The sequence below is a fragment of the Chiloscyllium punctatum genome, chromosome 4 (assembly GCF_047496795.1).
Source record: "Chiloscyllium punctatum isolate Juve2018m chromosome 4, sChiPun1.3, whole genome shotgun sequence".
NCBI lineage: Eukaryota > Metazoa > Chordata > Chondrichthyes > Orectolobiformes > Hemiscylliidae > Chiloscyllium > Chiloscyllium punctatum.
This window is the reverse complement of record NC_092742.1, coordinates 50086207-50104133: the sequence shown is the minus strand read 5'-3', so window position 1 is coordinate 50104133 and position 17927 is coordinate 50086207. Positions and strand designations below refer to the sequence as shown.

The 17927-nt window shown below is 43.3% G+C and overlaps 1 long non-coding RNA gene across 1 annotated transcript in view; it reads right to left on the bottom strand.

Moving 5' to 3' along the window:
* Window positions 1-5000: 5000 nt before the first annotated feature.
* Window positions 5001-17927, bottom strand: part of LOC140476285 (uncharacterized) — an 89532-nt gene continuing 76605 nt past the window's right edge. Inside the window, exon 5 of the long non-coding RNA XR_011960442.1 lies at window positions 5001-6256. This is a non-coding gene — a long non-coding RNA (uncharacterized lncRNA). The remainder of the gene's footprint in view (window positions 6257-17927) is intronic.

The following is a 17927-nucleotide window of genomic DNA, read 5'->3' as shown; positions in this document are numbered from 1 at the left end:
AGTGGTATTCAACATCGGATTCATCTGAAACGGGGCATAGATGTTGATCAGCAAGTTTTAAAAAACATCTCATGGGGTAGAAACATCAATATGGAGAACTCCGAGGAAGTGAACACTCGCACCCAATTTCATAACATTGCTCTCCAGGTCTTTATTTCACATTCCATATGTTCTCAATTTGAATGTTTACTAAAAACTGTACAGTTGAAAATTATTGCAGATTGGTGCAGCAATTAAGTTAAGCTATCAAGTGAGCACCACACATTGACATCTTCAAATCATCCAAACAAATTTTTAATCACTGAATTCTGTACCTTGTAATCTTGCTCAATTCAGTCAACTGCAGCCAAAATGTTCTCGAGGTCATGGCTGCAGAATCAGCCTTATGGTTCTGATTTTATCATGATCTTGTGACTAGAACTGACTCTTTATTTTTAAGTAGGCGAAAGTGAGGACTGCAGATGCTGGAGGTTAGAGTCAAGAGTGTGGTGCTGGAAAAGCACAGCAGGTCAGGCAGCTTCTGAGGGGCAGGAAAATTGATGTTTTGGGCAAAAGCCCTTCATCAGAAATGAGGCTGTGAGCCTTGGGGGTGGAGAGATAAATGGGAGGGGGTGGGGCTGGGGGAAAGATAGCTGAGAGTGCGATAGGTGGACAGAGGTGGGGATAAAGGTGATAGGTTGGAGAGGAGGGTGGAGCAGATAGGTGGGAAGGAAGATGGACAGATGGGACAGGTCATGAGGACGATGCTGAGCTGGAAGTTGGAACTGGGGTAAGGTGGGAGGACGGGAAATGATGAAACTGGAGGGTATTCCCAATTCCTCCGCCTCTGCTGCATCTGTTCCCTGGAGGACCAGTTCCACCACAGAACAGACTAGATGGCCTCCTTCTTTAAAGACCGCAATTTCCCCTCCCACGTGGTTGATGATGCCCTCCAGCACATCTCATCCACTCCTGCACCTCTGCCCCTCAAACCCCACCCCTCCAACCGCAACAAGGACAGACCCCTGTCACCCCCCCCATTCCTCACCTACCATCTCACCAACCTCCAAATACATCACATCATCCTCTACCGTTTCAGCCACCTACAAACGGACCCTACCACTAGAAATATATTTCCCTCCCCTATCTGCTTTCCGTAAAGACCGTTCCCTCCGCCACTACCTGGTCAGGTCCATGCCCCCTAACAACCCACCCTCCCTTCCTGGCACCTTCCCAGCCACTGCAGGAATTGCAAAACCTGCACCCACACCTCCTCCTCCGCCCCCCCCCCCCCCCCCCCACTCCATCCAAGGCCCCAAAGGCCTTCCACATCCATCAAAGTTTCACCTGCACTTCCTCATATGTCATTTACTGTATCCATTGCTCCCAATGCGGTCTCTGCGGAGACAGGACACCTACTCATAGAGTGCTTCAGAGAACATCTCTGGGACACCCACACCAGTGAAGCCCACTGCTCTGTAGCCGAACACTTTAACTTCCCCTCCCACTCTGCTGAAGACAGGCAGGTCCTGGGCCTCCTCCATCGCCACTCCCTGACCACCCGACACCTGGAGGAAGAACGCCTCATCTTCCATCTCGGGACCCTCCAACCCCATGGCATCAATGTGGATTTCACCAGTTTCCTCATTTTCCCTCCCCCCACCTCATCTCAGCTCCAATCTTCTAGCTCAGCACCGCCCTCATGACCCGTCCCATCTGTTCATCTTCTTTCCCACATATCTGAAGAAAAGTTCATACTCAAAAAGTTAACTTTGTTTCTCTCTCCATTGATGCTGCCGAAAAGAGTTTCTCTAATATTCTCAGTGTTTGTTTTTGATTTCCAGCATCTGCAGTATTTTGCTTCTATAGGAGGAGAGTGCTGATTTGATTGTGAGACCATTTTAATACTCATTTAATGTTTGATGCTTGTGAGGAACAGAGAATTCCCACACTGTTTAAGTGAAACAGTTATTGGATGTTGGTTGAGTGGGGCTTTCTGGTTATTTCCTGTCTCTACCCCTAACCAGTATAATGGCAACTATTAAGTCCTGAGAATGGCTTCCATCACCAAGTGTATAATAATAATGATCTGCAACAAGTACAGCAGCACTAAAATATTTATTTTGTAATTCAGAAGTTCAAAAATAAAGTTCATTCTTTAACCTTGGCAATACCTGCCAGAATCCGTACAGATCAGCCATTTTGAGAACAGATTACTGCTGGTCTACATGTCGTGGTATTAAAGGCATTTGATTAGTGTATTCTGGAGATTCATTTGCACGAACCTGGCATCTGATGGAGTCATACAAAATTGTGGAAAAATCACAAATTTATTTGCAGTACATATTTGGAATAAAATAAGAGAGAAGGATTAATACCTATTCTTTCTCCATATTCAAGGCAAAGATAGATTTTTGAACAGTAAAGCAGTTAAGGGTTATCATGAGCAGGCGGGTAGTCAGAGCTGAGTCCACGAAAAGGTCAGCCATGATCTTACAGAGCAGGCTTGACAGGTCAGATGGCTCCTATTTCTTATATTCCCCACTTTGGGCAGATGATAATTGATCTTTAAAGAAGTTATCATGTGATGTTTGGGTACCAACCACTGATGGCCTGTGTTTGGGTTAGAGAACTGCCACCAATCATCCATCTTGTGCTTGTTTAAGAGGCAGTTTAATAGTCTGATGGAGGATGGACCACAAAAAAGTCTCAGTGGAAGACGTTATTGTTTGAGGTGACGAGGTAAGGTTTACAACATAACAGTAACTATATACAGTTTACAATAATTCTGAGACCACATTAACTATTACTCACTAGAGGTAGTAAGGACATTTGTAACTAACAGGAGATTGTACCAGATTCCAACTGTGTCTGTCTCATCAGCCCTTCCAAAACTCTTTCTTGTTTTTCAAGCCTATACTTTATTCATAAAAAATGTCTTTGTGTACATACATAGTCACAAATGCAGCTTGGTTCTGTATAATAGTATATCAAGGAAACAAACAAACGTTGGGGTTTGACTATGCAAACAATTCAGACATCTCTGTCTTGAGAACCAGACCAATCTCACTGCTCCACCCAGTGGCAGTGTTATATTTTGAGTGGGCGGTGCTTCATTTTAGGTCATAGATTAAACCTTTGCACATCCATTTTCTTGTATAGCAATAAGTGTCTGCTTACACCAAGCACCCAATATAAATTCTGACTGTGTATGCTCTCCTCTAATTTTTAAAAACTGGCAAACTCATTTAATTTTTATTTAATAAAGTTTTATTTAAGTTTCATTAAAAATTAAAAACCTTTGAAGCTTTTTTTCGCTTCACCGATATGTTTTTATTTTTGCTATTTTGCAGGGTTTGATCAGTTTTTACTCACTATTTCAATTTATTTCACGGATTTCTCTGCTACTTCACATGCTTCTGGGTGTCAGAAAACGCAACGAGCAGTTTAAAATCACACAATGACAACTCTATTGTCTTCATTATTCTGTCAGCTCTGCCATCTTGGATATTGAAATTACAGGGCAAAAGGGAAGGACAATGTACTGAATGTGAACAGCAATGTGTCAGGTTACTTTAAAACTTATCTTAAATCTCAAAGGATGTGCATAAACAACAATACAATTTACATGCTTTCACATTTAAGGAGGCTCCCTTTCTTGCCATAGAATCAGTACAATGTGGAAGCAGGCCATTTGGCCCATCAAGTCCAGAGCAACCCTCCAAAGACCATCACACCCAGACCCCCGCTGTAACCCTGCATTTCCCATGGCTAGTCCTCCTAACCTGCTATGGATAATTTAGCATGGCCAATCTACCTAACCTGCACATCTTTGGACTGTGGGAGGAAACCGGAGCACCCAGAAGAAACCCATGCAGATATGGGGAGAATGTGCAAATAGATGGTCACCCAAGGGTCTGGATGCACAACAGGCTTTCTATGATGGTACAGGTGGGAGGGATGCCAGTCAGTTCTGATGGCTGCTGGCAAGTTGTCCCAAGAATAACGTGTAGTAAGATGAGGTAATCGGAAGTGATTCATGCCTGTAGGGATATGAAATGTAATTAATGAGATGAGACTGGTGAGATACAGTGAGTGAACACACTAGACCTCATGATGACAATCTCTCTAAGAAACTCAGTACAAGTTGGACTTAGCCAAAAAAAACTGTAAGGTTCAGCCTCAGGGAACTTAGGCTTTTGACGTGTTTGTGTGAGGCTGGCACTGTGCTGATATGTGGAGTCAGCTTCTCAAGAAATTGAAATAGAACCTTTCTATTGATATGGCGGTTTGGGTTAGTATGGGGGACAATGAGGCAATTGTATTTGCAACATTTGGCCCTGCTGCTTCAGGATCCTTTTCTTTTCTTAAACTCTTGCTTCTCCAGATCTCTCTCTTATTTAAGCTCCTTTCAAAAGCCTCTATAGCATAGCTTTTGGTTACCTTTCCAATTGTTCCTACTAAGGCTCAGAAACACGTTTTGAATTTGTTTCTGAAGTACCTAGAAACATATTTTCTACAGTGAAACTGCTCTATCGATGTAAGTCGTTAGTTTACATAATTGTGTATGCATTTCAGAAGTCAGCTGTTGTTTCTAACTTGCTTTGGGATGTTCTGAGGTCATTAGAAGTTGCAGCTGACCATGAACACAAGTTGGTTGTTTTCTTTACATGGATTGGGAGCTGATATTTTTCTCTTTACCAGGAGGTGGCATGTTCAGAAAGCACACCGTGTTCTTGATAGAAATGATAAAAATAACAGCAGGTTGCTAAAGTAATTGTACAAATGTCAGAATTAAAAAAAACAAAATTGTTGGCAGTACACAGAAGACCATCCTGCATCTACAAAGAAAATGTACAATAAGCATTTTAGTTGTGTGCACTTCATGAGACTGAGGTCCATATGAAGCAGCTCTCACTGGCTGCGTTTTCCATCATTTACTGTCGTTTGGATAGAATTGTTGAGGAAAATGCTATCGATCATGCTTGGAACCATTGGATTCATTGGAACCATGCAGTAAATTGAAATGTGGTTCGCAGGGGGATTGAAGTGTTGACCCTGTTTCTGACTCTACCATTCATGCTAATACTTAGGAGGTATGGCCAAGTTTACTGTCGACATGTGCAAGGTGCTTTTAGAAAAAGGTCTTTTTAGGTTGGGAGTGATGTTCCCTTTAAAAGCTGTAAAGCATTTTTGAAATCCATGTGCTAGTCTGTGAATCTACTATATCATGATTTAAGTGAACGTGAATTTGCATATAACATGCAATTGAATTTTTTGAAGAAATTATTTCACTTGTGGGCAGAGGAAATGCAGTATATATGACAAAGTTGAACTTCGAAATGTGTTTGGTGAAACAACAATTTGCAAGGCTTACTTTCCGGGTACTTTTCATCTTACTTTAATGCCAATATTTGCCATTATAAATTGTAAAGTCAGTATTTCTCATTTGATTTTGCTGTTAACTTTCATGGTGTATTTACAGTATCTGTCAACATGGTGGCTCTGTGACAAAGTTTCCTCAAATGTAAGATGATTGCAACCTTGTTTCTAGGTGTTTTCCTCATCAGCCTGATCAGAGATAGAACTTGAACCTGATCTCCTGACTCTGAGGTAGGGACACTATCACTACATGACAAGAGTTTCCACACTTTGTGGCAGAATAGCAGCATTTATGTCCAGGGGTTTGTCTGCTTCCTTTCTTTTTTCTCTTTTTCTTTTACTTTTGCTTGTTCTTTTTTTGCCTTTTTGGGTGGGAGCTGTCCCCTCGCCAGAGTGTTGGCAGGGGCAGGAATGGTCCCTTCCTGGATGGTCAGCAGCAGTGGGAACGTTTCCTTCCTGGGGTTTGGCAGCGGTGGTAACTGTTCCTTCCTGAATGGTCGGCAGCAATGGGAACGGTTCCGCCCTGGATGGTCGGCAGCAATGGGAATGGTTCCTTCCTGGGGGTTTGGCAGCAATGAGAACAGTTCCTTCCTGGGTGTTTGGCAGTGGTGGGAACAGTTCCTTCCTGAATGGTCGGCAGCAGTGGGAACGGTTCCTTCCTGGGGGTTTGGCAGCGGTGGGAATGGTTCCTTCCTGGGGGTTTGGCAGTGGTGGGAACGGTTCCTTCCTGGGTGGTTGGCAGTGGTTGGAACGGTCCTTCCTGGGGGTTTGGCAGTGGTGGGAATGGTTCATTCCTGGGTGTTTGGCAGCAATGAGAGCTGTTTCTTTCTGGGCATTTGGCAGCGGTGGGAACGGTTCCTTCCTGGGTGGTTGGCAGTGGTTGGAATGGTCCTTCCTGTATTTTAAATAATTTAAAAATAGTATATTTAAAATAATTTTTAAAAATCTATAAATGTTCCTGTCTCTTATCATTCTCACCTCATCAGATGTGTACTTATCCCTAACATGAAGGCTGCACCGTGATCAGCTCACAGGCCTTATCAAATGTTAGTGGCTGTCAAACAGCCAATGAACATGCCCCCCTTTGGTCATAACTTGAGCAGACACTGAGTTGTGGGGAGGTGATGGTCTAGCGGTATTATTGCTGGACTGTTAATGTTCAGGGGACCTAGGGGCGAATCCCAGAACTACTTTTAAAAAACACACATGTGTGTGTGTATGCGAGTTGCATATAAGTATGGGGTGAATTTGCATTAGCAGAATTGTATTCGCAGGTATGTTCTATTTTTGCTCAAAAAGTGCACAACCTGCAGGCAGTCAATGCAAGCAGTCAATTCCTGTACTATATTTTATGAATTCCTACTTTGGAAATAGAACCAGTCTGTCTCAAGATTGGGATACAGACTCACTCAATGCTCACACCTTTAATACATTGTCTGAGCTGAGATGTCATCTTATTTTATAAAACCTTGTTATCTCAAAAATGTGACTTAAAAAAAGTTCTAGGATTTACATATTAATGAACCGAAACCTGTAACCCATTCTAAAAGATGAAAGACTTCACAGCTATCTAGGTTTGTTCAATATATCATTTTAGTTGCATGACACTGTGATCTTCCGTGATAAATTCTGTGTCTTGTGATCTTGCCCCACTAACACTCTGAAAGCTAGTACTTTCAAATAAACCTGTTGGACTGTAACCTGGTGTTGTGTGATTTTTAACTTTGTCCACCCCAGTCCAATACCGGCACCTCCACATTAATAAAATCTAATCAATTGTCATTAATCCCTTTCTTTTTGATTTGAAAATGCTCATGTGTGCAGCTATAATGGAGTGCATTGAGATTCATGATGGGACATAGATGGATGTTTTGAAAATGTACTTTGAGTACATTAAGACTTGTAATTCAGTACATCCATGGAATGATTTACTGGATTGTTGCAGTATGCTGTGTTTTCCACAGCACCACTACTCAGCATGACCAGCTGCAATGGGTGGGCTATCTTGTCCGCACATCTGACACAAGACTCTTGAGACAGGTGCTCTACTCTGGGCTCCATAATGGTAAGCAATCACTGCCTCCCCAAACAAAAGCAACATCCCCACCAATACATGGGATCTGCTTGCCCTGGAACACATAACCTGGGGAAGAAAAGTCCGCACAGGTGTCATCCTCTTTGGAGCACTGGAGTTACGTATAAGCATCAGAAAGAGCGTGCACAATTCAGAATATCCTACTTACCCCCACCCCAAAAAACTCTAACTACCTCAATCAAGGAGAGTCTTTGGCTACAGGGTTGGTATATTCAACTTTTGCAGAACCCATCCCCTAAGAATGAAAGCAAGTCATCTTTGACCCTAAGGGATTGCTAAACAAGGAAAAGAGAAGAACATTCAGTATGTTATGAAAGTGGGTCTTGTTAAAGGGAGCCAAGGCTGCCGATGAGTAACTGTGAATCAGATAGGTGATTGTTACTGCAGCCTAGAAACAAGACAAAATAGGTTGTGTTGAATGTCAGAGGACCAGAAAGTCTGAGTTTTCCTCCAATTGATAGGTGTGTCGTCAACACTGATGATAAATAGTGAAGGTTACCATAACAGCCACTTGATTTGAAATGTTATTGCTTTGGCTGCAAGCATATAAAACTGCTGTGAGGAAGGGAGGGTATGCACTCCAGTGGGGAATGTATGTTGCATAGGGAAATGCTATAGATTTGAAATATTTGCTTTTAAAAATAAGTTTAAGAAGTACTCTGTTTTAACAGCCCCCGGTTATAGAAGGTTTTCCACTTTTGATTGCTATTCAGTGATCCCTCCTGGAGGTGCATTAAGATTTATTATCCTGACCCCATTGTCAACCCCCTATGCTGATCCTTACAAATTTTTCCTGCAAAAATAATGTTTTCAAATTGTTTTTCTGTAGCTAGTGAAAGGAAGCAGGGTAGCGTAACACTCCTGGACAATCTTTCCTTTAAAAGATAACTACAAATTTGCTCTGGCTAGCAAAGGAGTGGTAACATCTGCAGTGAGTCTTTTCTGTTACATCTGAGGGAAGATCAGTGGGTCTGGATAAATCCAGTACCTGGTCCAAGCAATAATTCAAAATCACGCTAGAAAGAATGTCCCCTTTCCTGTATTATAACAAGGATAAGGATCTGGAAGAGATTAAAATAGGGTATTGACAACAGTTGCACACTATCTGTAGAAATCAATTCCACAGAGTTTACAGACTTTACATGTGTTGCCAAGCTTCTAAAGCCCACTTATATATGAAAAGGCTGAGTGTTCACAGAGGCTACTAAGGAATCATGACATGAAGTGATACACCTTACCTTAGAAGCATAGTAGCATTTGTTGCTGAGAGTGTGAACTCTCATGCAGCTGTTTCTTTTTAGGTAGCCTTAAATTATTTTTGTGGAAATACATAGTTGCAAGAAACATAATTAATTTTCATTTCCAGCAGACATCTCAATTTGTTAGTTTCTTCACCAAACTCTCAGAACAGTGAGAATCATCTAAATCTACAGTTTAGTTGTCGAGACAGGAGTGCAGAAAGACATTGTTGGTACATGCACTTTGAATACCTCTAGGTAAAAGCTCTGGTGGAAAATTAGAGGGATTTGGATGGCTTGTAATGCTTCACTGGGAGGAAGTGCTGCCTGTAGGTGCTGTTGTTTAATATTAGCCAGAGAGAGTAGTGGAAGCTGCTGGGATTTCAGGTCGATCCCGGAAAGGGGTCCATGGATCCAAATCCAGGTAAGTCCAGGGGTTTTGGGCTGGAGTTTTGTTGGGCAACTCAGAGAGCAGGAGAATAAGGGTCGAGTTTTAAATAATGCATGTGTGGGAATGAAGACAGGGTTTTATATTCTCAGCCAGTACCTGCACTGGGCAAGTGTCCCCCTCCAATGGTCTCATTGAGACGTACAAAATACTTAAAGGGATAATCAGGGTTGATCCAGATAAGTTGTTTCCCCTGATTGGGGAATCTAAAAACAGAGAGCACAATTTAAAAGGTTACTTAGGTTTGAGATGACCAGAAATTTCTCTATTCAAAGGGTTGTGAACCTTTGGAATTGTCTACCATAGTGAGGACTGTGAAAGCTCAGCCTTTGAGTATGTTTAAGGCAGAGATGGAGAGATTTCTGATTACCAGTGGTATACATGCTTATGGGCATAGAGTGAGTAAAAGGCAAATAAAAATGGTGCTTCATCAGTTGTGATCATATTGATCGATGGGCAGACTACACAGAATACTTGTGTTCTTATGTTCCTATGTTTCCAATGATAACACACTGTATCTTCCAGCCATTTAAAATAAAACAAAAAGTGTGCATCCGACACCATTTCGAGATTTTAGGTATTTAAATTTTACCATCTACCATGGTGTGATTCAAACCCATGAGTCCAGAACATTAGTTTTGGTTTCTGAATCACTAATCCAGTGACATCCCCTCTGCACCATCACCTCCCTACATCATGAAATGAAACTTTTAAAAAATCATGTGATTTTCATTTTTTGGATGTACAGGTATTATTATCAAATGGAAAATGTATAATGAAGAAGGCAAAAAAGGCAATTTGATTAAAAATAAATTGTGATTTGCTTGTTTCTTATTGAAGATAGTTACTTTGGCAACCCTATGTGCTCCTGGTGGGTAACTAACATCTTAATCAGTGAAGTGAGAAGATGGTATGAGAGCTGAGCAAATTTGCATTAAAGAACCATATTAACATTAAGACCTTCTGCATAATCACAGGATATAGAGAAGTTCTTTGTATTATTTCAGCCTTCACAGGTCAATCCTTTCTGCAATCTCCTCCCATCCACTATTCTTTCTTCACTGGGGTCCATATGCTATGCCATCACATGCAGCACTTTAAGAGAATCAATTTTTAAACATTAAAGCATTTAAGTTTGAAACAAAGGACTCCTGAAAATGTCAGGATATGCTGGTCTGAATGAAGAGGTATCGCAGTCAAAAAGTTCATAACCACTTTGTGGTGGGTTTGTAGATGGAGATGTGCATAAAATGTCATAGTTGGTGTGCCCACTATCTACTGATCTGGCCCTATCCCCACTGCAATTTTACCAATGGCAGGCTACTGAGTGGCCTACCTGCCAATGAGTGAACTGAGGCCAATTAATGCTCATTTAAGAGTCTCAGTCTGCCAGCCGATATTTAACCAGTGGCAGGAGAGGCCCAAGCCACTGTCCAACCCACAGGTTTTCATTTCCTAGTTCTGCAGAAGCAGCCCCTTTGCCAGGGTTGCCATGCCCCAGGCAATAACATTTCTAATTGCCTTTCACTTCCGTTCCTCGCTTTCATGGACTAGTTGCAATCTCAAAATTGGCTTGTGGCACAACTGGGACTGGCGAACTGGAGGCTATAGAAATAGGTTTTAATGTGTGTGTCTCAAAACAGAAAAGGTGAAGCAGAGGACTGGAGAGTTGTGGGGGAGTGAAGAATGGTGGTTAATTCATCCTTGTTGGGGACAGTCATTGACTGGTAATGTGTGGTTCAAATGTTACTGTATTACCAAAAACTGTTTTCATAACATAAGAAATGTAAATAGTAGATCTGTGTCCCTGAGACTTTTTGACCATTGATAAGGTAATAGTTAATCTTTGGCCCCAGCTCTGCTCTCTAATCCAATCCCATTATCCGCTCATTCCCATAGTTTCCAATCATTTATTGAGTTCACTCTTCAATGTTGTCCATAACTGAGCATCAACAATCCTTTGTGGTAGAAAATGTCAGGATATGCTGGTCTGAATGAAGAGGTATCGCAGTCAAAAATGACTGACTCATTATCCTGAAACTGTGCTTCATAAATTTAAGACTTATGACTGAGATGAACAAGATAACTGAGACAGGGTTTATTCCACTTCACTAATTGTATATTAGAAAGATGGAAACAGGAATTAAAGAGAAGTTTATGTCTAATTATTAAGAACTTGTATCCACCACTCTTGAGAAATCTGGTGTGTGCTTCAGATATACTAAATAACAATGTGCATTCATTATTTTTTGTTATAGTCTCAGTTCTTCTGTAGCAATCTGAATAATTTAGAAGTGAGTCATTGATCTTTATTGTAACACTTGTGTTCAACTTGAGTCTCGTTAACCATTTTGTTTACTTGAAATGATCTTTTGAACCTAGGAATTTCATTTTAAAATGTCCACAGGACCAGATGATTTCCAGGATAGGGTGTAAAAGAAGTGTTACGACATGGCAGTGAACCTTTCTGTTAATTAAACCAAACACCCAGAAAAGCTCGCCTCACCTCATAATCTTAAAGGTGTGAGTGACAGAGAACTCACAAATTCCACTATTTAAAGAAAAATAATATCAATGTATTCCTTAACTCTAAAAGTGAACATTAAACAACAACTATTCACAACTCTAAGCCCCCCTTTCTCTTAACTGCTTGTTATCTGCCTTCAACTCTATAACAATATACTTTTCCAATAAAAACCCATATTAAAGTTACATCAACTTAATTTCAAAACCCCCACACAGTGATTGTCCTCTCCGGTGTCCTCCTCCTTTTGGCTGAAGACCTGCCTAGGTTGTCTTCTGTCTTTTACTACAAAGGTGTTTCATATAAAAAGGATACTTTTGATCAAGAGTGTTTTTGAATGGTAGTCTTTCTTGATGGCAGTTACTCTCTGTCAATGACAGTTGCTCTGTCTGACTTTCAAAATGCACATTTTGTTATACCACAAACATCAGATCGTCTCATTGGTTCAATGTTGGCAAAAACAATAAATTCAAACTCTATTGGGTTTTAGTATCCTGGGGCATAATTTAAACTAATTGGTTAAATTCGAATTGTTGTCAAGACAGCAACCTACTCAGGTATCTATTTCACAGCCAAATGTTACATATTTTCAATTTTCCAATACAATCTGAGACTGCTAGCTAGTCTTATGATAGGTGCTTGCAAGGTGTCACTCTCTCTTAAAGATACAGTACCCATGCCTTCAACTTCATAACAGAAGTAGATAAGAACATTGCAGTGCTTTACAGAACTTTGCAGTGCTCTGAATGCTAGTGCTTCCAATTAAACCTGTTGGATTATAACCTGGTGTTGTGTGATTTTTAACTTAAGAATTACTGGGCCTCCTGATTAGTCCAATCCAAGCAGAGGAGTCACATTGTCAGCATATATCAGGGGAGGTGTGTAATGATGTCATGATGTGGTTACAGTGGGTTGCCCTTATCCTTCAGTATACAGCCTTGTAAGGCATCTGGACCCCCAAACACACCAGGTAGAGGAGAATGCACAAGGATGTAGGTGTTGTGGCAGCTGCCAGAGTAGTGGACACACATCTCCAGGAAGTCGTAACAATGATCACAGACTTACTGAAACATTAACCAAATGAATTCTGGATTAGTGGTGCTGGAAGAGCACAGCAGTTCAGGCAGCATCCAAGTAGCTTCGAAATCGATGTTTCAGGCAAAAGCCCTTCATCAGGAATAAAGGCAGTGAGCCTGAAGCGTAGAGGAGGGTGGGGGTGGGGAGAAAGTAGCATAGAGTACAATGGGTGAGTGGGGGAGGGGATGAAGGTGATAGGTTAGGGAGGAGAGGGTGGAGTGGATAGGTGGAAAAGGAGATAGGCAGGTAGGACAAGTCCGGACAAGTCATGGGGACAGTTACTGAGCTGGAAGTTTAGAACTAGGGTGAGGTGGGGGAAGGGGAAATGAGGAAACTGTTGAAGTCCACATTGATGCCCTGGGGTTGAAGTGTTCCGAGGCGCAAGATGAGGCATTCTTCCTCCAGGCGCCTGGTGGTGAGGGAGCAGCGGTGAAGGAGGCCCAGCTTTAACCACGTGGGAAGGGAAATTGCGGTTTCTAAAGAAGGAGGCCATCTGGTGTGTTCTGTGGTGGAACTGATTACACCTCTTCCCACCCTACCTCTTGCAAAAATGCCATCCCGTATTCCCAATTCCTCTGCCTCCGCCGGATCTGATCCCAGGAGGACCAGTTCCACCACAGAACACACCAGATGGCCTCCTTCTTTAGAGACCGCAATTTCCCTTCCCACGTGGTTAAAGATGCCCTCCAACGCATCTCATCTACATCCTGCACCTCCGCCCTCAGACCCCACCCCTCCAACCATAACAAGGACAGTACGCCCCTGGTGCTCACCTTCCACCCTCCAACCTTCAAATAAACCAAATCATCCGACAACATTTCCGCCACCTCCAAACAGACCCCACCACCAGGGATATATTTCCCTCGCCACCCCTTTCAGCCTTCCGCAAAGACCGTTCCCTCCGCGACTACCTGGTCAGGTCCATGCCCCCAAACAACCCACCCTCCAATCCTGGCACTTTCCCCTGCCACCGCAGGAACTGTAAAACCTGCGCCCACACCTCCTCCCTCACCTCTATCCAAGGCCCTAAAGGAGCCTTCCACATCCATCAAAGTTTTACTTGCACATCCACTAATATCATTTATTGTATCCGTTGCTCCTGATGTGGTCTCCTGTACATTGGGGAGACTGGGCACCTCCTAGCAGAGCGCTTTAGGGAACATCTCCAGGACACCCGCACCAATCAACCACACCGCCCTGTGGGCCAACATTTCAACTCCCCCTCCCACTCTGCCGAGGACATGGAGGTCCTGGGCCTCCTTCACCGCCGCTCCCTCACCACCAGACGCCTGGAGGAAGAACGCCTCATCTTGCGCCTCGGAACACTTCAACCCCAGGGCATCAATGTGGACTTCAACAGTTTCCTCATTTCCCCTTCCCCCACCTCACCCTAGTTCTAAACTTCCAGCTCAGTAACTGTCCCCATGACTTGTCCGGACTTGTCCTACCTGCCTATCTTCTTTTCCACCTATCCACTCCACCCTCTCCTCCCTGACCTATCACCTTCATCCCCTCCCCCTTTCACCCATTGTACTCTATGCTACTTTCTCCCCACCCCCCACCCTCCTCTAGCTTATCTCTCCAAGCTTCAGGCTCACTGCCTTTATTCCTGATGAAGGGCTTTTGCCCGAAACGTCGATTTCGAAGCTACTTGGATCCTGCCTGAACTGCTGTGCTCTTCCAGCACCACTAATCCAGAATCTGGTTTCCAGCATCTGCAGTCATTGTTTTTACCTCATTGATAGTAACCAAATGAAACCTCTTCCTGATGATGAATTATGCAGCATTGGTATATGGTCCTCTCATTGCCACATACAGTGAAGAAGAGCCCATTCAGCCTGTTGAATCTGCATAAACTTCTCTACATTTATCCCACTTTCCAGCACTGGATTTCATGTACTCATCCAATACTTTTTAAATGTTGTAAGTTTTCCTGCTTCAACAACCCTCCTCGGCAAGACATTCCCGACCCCCACTGGCTTCTGGGTGAAAAAAGGTTTCCTCAAATCCCTTCTAAACCTTCTGTCCTTCATTGTAAAATTATGCACCCTTGTTATAGACCCTTCAACTAAGAGGAGTAGCCAATTCCTATCATCTTGTTCATATCCCTGAAATTCTTATACATCTCAATGAGGTCTCTTTCAGCTTTTGCTACCTAGACAAAACAACCAAGCCTATCAGCTTCTCTTCAGAGCTAAACTGCTCCATCCCAGGCAACAACCTGCAAATCTCCTCTGCACCCCCTCCAGTGCAATCACATCTTTCCTATAATGTGGAGACCTGAACTGTACTCCAACAGTATAGTCAGAAGTGATATAACATGATTGTTCCATTCCCGTGTGACCCCGTGTTATAAGAAAATCGCGTAATAGCAGCACCATTTAAAATAATTGGGCCAGAATCACATTATAACCAATACAGGTAAGGAAAGTTTGCATTCCACAAATAATGATCTGAATTATTCAATTATGTTATAGCCAATTTGCGTTACAGGAGAACTGACTTACTCTAAATGTGACTCAACTAAAGTCTCCAACATAACTTCCCTGCCCTTCTAATCTATGTCATGAATGAAAAAAGCACATGTCCCATTGCTTTCTACCCTATTAACCTGTCCTCCTCTCTTCAGGGATCTGTGGATAAGCATTCCAATATCCTTCTGTTCCTCTGAGCTTCCTAGTATCTTGCCATTCATTAACTGCTCCCTTGGCTTGTTACTTCTTCCAAAGTTCATCACCTAATTTTTCCGGGTTAAATGCCATCTGCTGCTGATCTGCCCATCTGCCCAGACAGTCCATATCCACATAGGACCTTCTTCCTTACTGTTGATCATTTGGCTAATCCTCATGTCATCTGCAAACTTACTTATCAACTTCTCCCACATTTCTCATCTATGTCATTTATGAATATCAAACAATACGGAACCGAGCTCTGATCCCTCTGACCAGTGGCTTCCAGTCATACAACCAGCTTTGTACCATTGCTCTGACTCTTGCCACTAAGCTAATTTTGGATCCAACTTACCCAGTTATCCTGGATCCCATGTGCTTTTATCTTCTTTATCAGTGTGCCACATGGCACCTTGTTAAATGAAATCCATATCAACTACATCAAGTGCATCACCCTCATTTACACATCTGAACTCCTCCTCAAAATATTCTATCAAATTTGTTAGGCTTGACCTCCCTCTGACAAAGCTGAGGGCAGAGGGAAGGAGCCAGTTGCACAGAAGTTCAAAGCAGCTGTGAACTTCACCTGCACTGGGAGATGATGGCCTCTTACTCCTGCAGCCCTCAGGTCCCTCTCAGATTCTGGTAAAGCCCTGTCAGAGTGTCCTGGGACATACAGATTCAAGATGGCAGTGGAGTACCTTGGCTGCATGCGGGCTCTTTCTTTCTTTCTTTCTTTTTAGTTCTGCTCTTTATCTTTCAGTTTTTATTTTGTTTTCTTTCCTTGGGAGCCTTTTGCGGTGGGTTCGTCAGCGAAATCAGTGTGGCTGCTAGAGCAGGCCGTGCTTGGAATGGCGGCTCTCCCCAGTGATCAGAGTCAACAGTAGACACAGCTCCTTATGGCAACTAAGGTGGTGGCAGATTACAGGTTAAAGACAGGATTCTTTATTAGTCTGGAGGAACAGATGGATCTTGTGGTCCATGTCCTAGATCCCTGAAAGTTGCCACCCAAACTGATAGAGTTGTTAAGAAGGCGTATGGCATGTTGGCTTTCATTAGCAGGGGGGATTGAGTTTAAGAGCCGTGAGGTTATGCTGCAGCTCCATAGAGCCCTGGTTTGACCACACTTGGGATATTGTGTTCAGTTCTGGTTGTCTCATTACAGGAAGGATGTGGAAACTTTAGAGAGGGTGCAGAGGAGATTTACCAGGATGCTGCCTGGACCGGAGGGCATGTCATATGAAGTAGGGTTGAGGAAGCTAGGGCTTTTCTCATTGGAGTGCAGAAGGATGAGAGATGACTTGATAAAGGTGTACAAGACGATGAGAGGCATAGATAGAGTGGGTGGTCAGAGACAGAAATGGCAAACATGAGGAGGCATAATTTTAAGATGATTGGAGGAAGGTTTAGGGGAGATGTCAGGGGTAGGTTCTTTACACAAAGAGTGGTGGTTGCATGGAATGCTGGCAGTGGAAGTAGAGTCAGATACATTAGGGATATTTAAGCGACTCTTGGATAGGCACATGGAAGATAGTAAAATGTAGGGTATGTAGATTAGTTTGATCTTAGAGTAGGATAAAAGGTCAGCACAACATCGCGGGCTGAAGGACCTGTACAGTGTGTACTGTTTTATGTCCTATGTCCTCCTGGCATTTGGGGCTGGCGGTGGCAGCAGCAGCTAAGCTCCTCCAGCGCTCGGAGATGGTGGATATTTCAAGAATGGAGTGCCAACAAGGTGACATCTCAGACGATAGTGGGGCTCTTGATGTAATAGCGCAGTGGCCTCATCTTCCAGCAGAGCCTGAGACTCCTGGTTGTGGTAGGCCCAGAGCAGGAACTCCTGCCATTGGTGAGGCAGCGGCAGCATGGTATCCCCGGTGCTGGGAGTCCTGGCATCATTGAGGTGGCAGTGGTGCTGTGGACCAGTTGTGGAGTGAGTTCAGCACAGGACCTGGCATCAATCTCGGTGAGGTGGGCCCAACGGCGAAGCGATGGCGCCTAAAGAGTGGTGACTCCTACATTGGTGGGTCTGGTGAAGGCGGCTGTGAGGTGGTAGGGAGGAGTGACAGCACAAGTGTCATTAATGAGCCGACTCAGGACTCTCCATCAGTTCTATCTTTTATCCTTTTTATTCTTAAACTATTCAAAATGGCACCAGATTGTGGTGACTGTTGAAACTTTTCACTGCATTTACTGTATTATTCATGATAAAATAATTAAATCATTCACCCTTGGTTCATTCAGAGCCTGTGTTGACAATGCATCATGCTCCTGCCAGGAAATAGAGTCAGGGCTGAAAAGCACTTGGCCTCCTGTAGGCCCCATGCATTCTCAGGGCCCTGCAGCTATGACCTCTCCCTAGGCCAGATACTCCTCATGCTCTGCACCAGCCTACTGCTGCTCTCATGCTTACCATGGCACCTGGACCTTCTGGATTTGCTTCTGCCTTCTTGGACAGGCAGCCGCAGCAATCAACATCCCAACACTGGCTGGGCCCAGAGTTCTCAATGGAAAT